The sequence below is a fragment of the Chiloscyllium plagiosum genome, chromosome 29 (assembly GCF_004010195.1).
Source record: "Chiloscyllium plagiosum isolate BGI_BamShark_2017 chromosome 29, ASM401019v2, whole genome shotgun sequence".
In the NCBI taxonomy this organism is placed as follows: domain Eukaryota; kingdom Metazoa; phylum Chordata; class Chondrichthyes; order Orectolobiformes; family Hemiscylliidae; genus Chiloscyllium; species Chiloscyllium plagiosum.
In genome coordinates this window covers 2488335-2494334 of record NC_057738.1, presented here as the reverse complement: position 1 = coordinate 2494334, position 6000 = coordinate 2488335, and the positions used below count along the sequence as shown (strand labels likewise).

Genomic DNA, 6000 nt, shown 5'->3' with positions numbered 1-6000 from the left:
TGCAAGCGTGGAGCGGAGGGTCCGGAGGGAGGTCTGTTGCTGGAGGCTTCGGATTTGTTGTAGGTACTGGTTGTCCTGGTTGGGTCCAAATTTTGTTGGTCTGAACGTAGTCCGGAGTCTGTGTGGGGTCAGTCGGTTCCGTAGGCAGGTGCTGAGGAAGGAGAGGTGGCTGTGGTAGCGAGCCTGTTTGAGAACGTGGCTGAAGAGCTTCTGGGCAGAGGAGATGACCTGGGTGTGCAGTGAGAGAGGGACTCACTGAAATCCTTGTAGAGGGAGGAAGAGAGCTTCTTCAAGGAAGGCATCCTTGTAAGAGGATTCGCAGTAGGTTAAAATCTTCTCCCATTGGAAGGGGCATTGAGTATAAGGATAGGCAAGGTATGCTGCAGCTTTATAGAACTTTAGTTAGGCCACACCTGGAATATTGCATACAGTTCTGTTCACCACACTACCAGAAGGATGTGGGTGTTTTGAAGAGGGTACAGAAATGGTTTAGCAGGATGTTGCCTGGTATGGGGGATTTTAACGATGAAAAAAGGTTGGATAGGCTGGGTTTGTTTTCACTGGAACACAAGAGGTTGAGGAGTGACCTGATAGAAGTTTATAAGATTGTGAATGGCATGGATAGAGTGGAAAGTATGAGGCATTTTCCCAGGTGGAGGGGTCAATTACTCGGCAACACAGGTTCAAGATGCAAAAGGGTGGATATTTAAAACAGATGTACAAGGCACATTGTTCACCCAAAGGCTGGTGAGTGCATGGAATGTGCTGCCAGAAAATGTAGACACATTGGCAGCATTCAAGAAGCACCTGGAAGAATGCATGAATAGGAAGGGAATAGAGGGAGATGGATCCTGTCAGGAGATGGATCCTGTCAGTGAAGACAGTTTTAATATGGAAGGGCAAAATGTGTCATCGCAGGCTTGGAGGGCTGAAGGGCCTGTTCCAGGGGTGTAATATTCTTTGTTCTTGTTTTAAGTGCTATGCTGTTGGACTCCTTTATTCTCCTAGGGCTTAGGGATGAGCAAGTGACAGCACTTCGGTGTCAAAAAACTGAAAATCAGGAGAGGGATGTGAAGGCAGCAGGTGGTTTCTGTTCACATCAACAGCAACTTACATACATTTGGAAAATTGCAGAAGGATGACATTGAATTGAGAAAGGGCATAAAGCAAGAAAGTACCATCTTCGTCTCAGTGATGTTAAATGTTATGTTTCAGTTAGCACAGTGATTCAGAGAAGTGTCTCCTCTGTGGGTCTGAGGAAATGGAAGTCCCTGCTGACTCTGTACTGTTCCCTTTTGTTATGTAATAGCCATAAGGCAAAATGCCAGTTTTTGGGTGATGCGTCTACCAAGGTTGAATAGCTGAAAGTAAATGGAAGGAGTGAAAGATAAAGGTGAGGTAAGTGAGAGAAGATGAAGTGAAATATATGCATGGTAGATCCAAGTCCCGAGTTCCAGGATGTGTTGTTATGCAAATGAAATGAAAAATAGTTCCTTGAATAGCTTGAGAGGTGTGCTGGGTAGAATTCATGTGAAGGTATATTCACTGACACTGATCATCTGTGCAAAATCATAAAGCCCCTTCTGATCCTCCTGCTAGGCCCTCTAGAATGTGACCTTTCTGGCTACTTCAGCCTATTCTCTCCTTAGGGTGGTCCTTAAGGCTCTCATGGCCTCCTGGAAGTCTGTGGTGTCCACTCTCCTACCCACCTGCACCATTAATGTCTCTCAGTACTCTACTTGCCAGGCTGGATCTCTTTGACTGCCTGGTGTTTAATTTCCAAAAAATTGCATTGTAACCATATTTTTTTTTTGTCTTCCCTCTAAACATAGTCTTTCTTTCAGAAACACAGGATACCTGTACTACACAATCTACAAAAAAAACATTGCTGAGTCCTCATTAGCAGGCAACTTTGGGGGCCTGCTGGGAAGCACCACTAAAATTCACAAGAGGTGGGTAGACAAATTATGTCTTTTACACCTTGATCTGAACAAGTACAGAAAGTAGGGAATCACAGTTTACACATCCAAAATCAGAGCAATGATTTCTAGCCCAGAGTCCTTAACAGTATACTATTTCCTCAGTATTATACTGAAGTATAAACACAGGTTATGAAGTCTCTGGAGTCTAGTGGGATCACAACCATATGACTCAGAAATTATAGTGTGCTATCACTGAACCAAAGTCAAAAATCATATAACACCAGGTTACAGTCCAACAGGTTTGTTTGGAAGCACTAGCTTTTGGAACGCTGCTCCTTCATCAGGTAGCTGTGGAGCAGGACCATAAGGCACATGATTTATAGCAAAAGATTACAGTGTCATGCACAGAAATGATATATTGAACAAACCTACATTGCTGTTAAATTTTTCATCTTTTAGAATGGGTTGCAGATTTCAGTTCATTAATATGTAAATCCTAGGACAAGTTTTATGTCACATTCTCGAGATAATTTAAGGTTTTATTAAAAAACAAGGTGTGAGGTTAGAGTCTGTCTGTATCCTAATTTTGAGACAGACTGGTCCTATTTCCAAAGTGGAATTTACAAAATATTTTATGGATGGACTGCTTGCATTGACTGCCTGCAGGTTGTGTGCTTGTTGAGCAAATAGAATGTATCTGTAAATACAATTCTGCAAATGCAAATTCACCCCATAGATGCATCTGTGTGTGTGTGTGTGTGCATGAGAGAGTGAGAGAGAGTAAGCATGTGAGTGTGTGCATGTGAGTGTGCGTGAGAGTGTGTGTGTGTTTGGCAAAGTGTGCGTGTGAGTGTGACAGAGTATAAGCCTGTGAGAGGATGGGTGAGAGTGTCGGGGTGTATGTATTTCTGTATGAGAGAGGGTCTGCTTGAGTGTGCAAGTATGTAAGAGTGTGTGTATGTGTGCTTGTTTGCGTGTGTGAGAGTGTATAGTATAGGGGGTCACCTGTAGTGTGACATGAACCCAAGGTCCCTGTTGAGTACCGGTTGAATATGCAACAACGCAGAGTGGCTGAGCAGAGGCTGATAGCCAAGTTTGGTACCCAGGAGGATGGCCTCAACCGGGACCTTGGGTTTGTGTCACAATACAGGTGACCCCACTACACTATACACTTTCTCACACGCACACGCACACACACACAAGCACACTCACATACTCACGCAGACCTTCTTTCATACACATTCTCTCTGTGCAGAGACAGGGGGACCAAAGTGGCTGGGAGAGGCAGGTAGGATGCAAGGGCTTCTACATTGAGATTGGTGGGAGATAGTGGGGGCCTCAAAGAGCCAGGTGGGAGACAGGAAGGCTGCAGGGAGTAAAGGGTGTTATAGTAAGGCTGCACACTTGGCTGTAGGCAATGGAAGATGAAGAAGCCTTGGTGTAGACAGAGAGAGATAGAGACAGAGACAAGGATGAAAAAGATATAGAAGGGGGGAGAGGGAGAGAGAGAGAGAGAGAGAGAGAGATTACAATAAGAGAGAACAGTTTCAAACCGAGCAACAAAGGAACATTTAGCTAACTAGGTACTAGGAAAGTTTTAAATCACTAAGATAATGAACTTTTGCAAATGGACATGATATGCCTAGCTGAAAATGTGTTGCTGGAAAAGCACAGCAGGTCAGGCAGCATCCAAAGCCCTTCCTGAAGAAGGGCTCATGCCCGAAACGTCGATTCACCTGTTCCTTGGATGCTGCCTGACCTGCTGTGCTTTTCCAGCAACACATTTTCAGCTCTGATCTCCAGCATCTGTAGTCCTCACTTTCTCCTCGGTGATATTCCTAGCTTAATGTTTCAGGAACTACTGTATGGGAAAAAATACAGTACATGTTATTCTAATGCACACTGTTTCAATAGTTAAATTTAAATCGGAGGTTAAGATCTGAGGTGCAGTTAAAAGAAATAGTAATAATTGCCTGGTTAAAATGTTCCAACTTTGCAAATAGGCAATGGAAGCACATTAGCTGTGACCACACTAATCTCCAATGAGTGTCTAAGCTGTTAGCTTTTTGTGTGTAGATGTGCATGTTAATGATTTTGGAAACAAAAAATTGTTGCTAACTTATACGTATTATATTGTGCGAATTCAAATGTGGTGCCTAGGAAATAAATGCTTTCCTTGTGTTGTAGCTTTAAATTTAAATGGTTAATTATTGAGGATATTAATGTGATCTTATTCTATTTCTTTGTAAGTCTAAATGTCTCATGCAACAACACAAATACAGAAAATAATATTACTACACGACTGTTGTTCCTTATAAAGAAGTTAGTGAGAATGTAAAAGTACCACCAAAAACTATTAGTGACCCTCAAGGGGATTCCTAGAAAAGAGTATTATGCCTGTTCTGTATAAAGTGGACATTAGGTGATGAGGATAGATGATGGCTTGGAAGGGGAATAAGGGATATAAGGGGGTACAGGTGTGCATGTGGGTGTGAGAGGAAGTGAGGGTTTGGCCATGATTACAATTAGCAATGCCCCAGTAAACAGAAGTCAGATCTCTAGCTTGCAGGTCTTACACAGCTCCATTTCTGCTTTCACCCTGCCTCCAGAGCTGGCAATTTCTTGACTCATGCCTGCACTCATCCACCCAGCTGGGAAGAAGCAGACAGGGAATTCCATAATGGAGGCGTGTTTGCAGAGTCCAGAGTATAAAATGTGTGTAGGTCTTGACGCGTTGCAAATGTCTGGCCTGTTAACTCTTTTTCTGCAGCTAGTGGCTGACCTACTGAGTATTGCCTGTTTCTATCATGTAAAACTTAAACACATGGATTAATAACACTCATTGCCTGTCTACAGATAAAATAAATAAATATCTAGTGGTTCATTACAATGGTGGCACAGTGGCTCAGTGGCTAGCACTGCTGCCTCACAGCACTAGGGAACCAGGTTCAATTCTCACCTCAGACAACTGTCTGTGTGAAGTTTGTACATTCTCCCAGTGTCTGTGTGGAGTTCCTCCAGGTGCTCTGGTTTCCTCCCATAGTCCAAAGATACGTAGGTTAGGTGGACTGGCCATGCTAAACAACCCATAGTGTCCTAGGATGTGCACGTTAGGTGGATGAGCCAAAGGAAACAAAGTGGGACTATGTGTCTGGTTGGGATGTTCTTTGGAGGATTGGTGTGGACTCGCTGGGCTGAATGGCCTATTCCTATACTATAGAAATTGTATGACCTATCTGTGGTAGAGAATTCCAAAGGTTTACAAACCTCTGATTAAAAACATTCTCCTCATGTCAGACTCCTTACTTTTTAATTGTGCATCTGGTTCTAGCCTCCTCAGTCAGGGGAACATTTTATATGTATCTATCATGTCTGCCCTTTTATATATTTTCTTGGCATCAACGAGATCATTCTTCACAGCTCGAGGGATTACAGGTCAAGTTTGTCCAATCTCTTTTGTTAATGGAGTCCCACCAACCCCTTGGAAAAGAGTCTGGTGAAGCTTTGTTGCATTGCCTCTATGGCAATAATATCTTTCCTTAAATAATGAGATCAAAATTGCACACACTACTCCAGATGAAGTCTAATCAAGCTCCTGTACTCAAATCCTCTTCCAATAAAGATAAAGATTCCACTAGCCTTCCTAATAGCTTTCTATACTTGCATGTTAGCCTTCAATGACTTGTTAACAAGGACATCTAGGTCTCTTTGTACATTCACACTTTCCAACCTCTTACCATTAAAGAAATATTCTGCACGTCTGTTTCTCACACTGAAGTAGTTAGCCTCACATTTTTCAATGTTATATTCCATCTGTCACATTCTTACTCATTCACTAAGCCTGTTCAAATCCTCCTGAAGCGGTTTTTTAGCTTCCCCGCAATATCCATTCCAACTTAACCTTGTATCACCCCCAAATTTGAAACTATTATTTTCGATCCCCAACTTTAAATATATTGTGAACAGCTGTGGCCCAAGTAGTGATCCTTGTTATATCCCATTAGTCAAAGTCTGGCAACGAGAGAATGACCGATTTATTCCTACTGTTTTCTACTAGTCATTTATTAATCCAAACAAT

At 42.6% G+C, this 6000-nt stretch overlaps 1 protein-coding gene across 3 annotated transcripts in view; it reads right to left on the bottom strand.

The window, feature by feature from the left end:
- LOC122564320 (androgen-dependent TFPI-regulating protein-like) overlaps positions 1–6000 on the bottom strand; it is a 133851-nt gene that overhangs the window by 55023 nt on the left and 72828 nt on the right. The gene's annotated exons all lie outside the window — the stretch shown is intronic.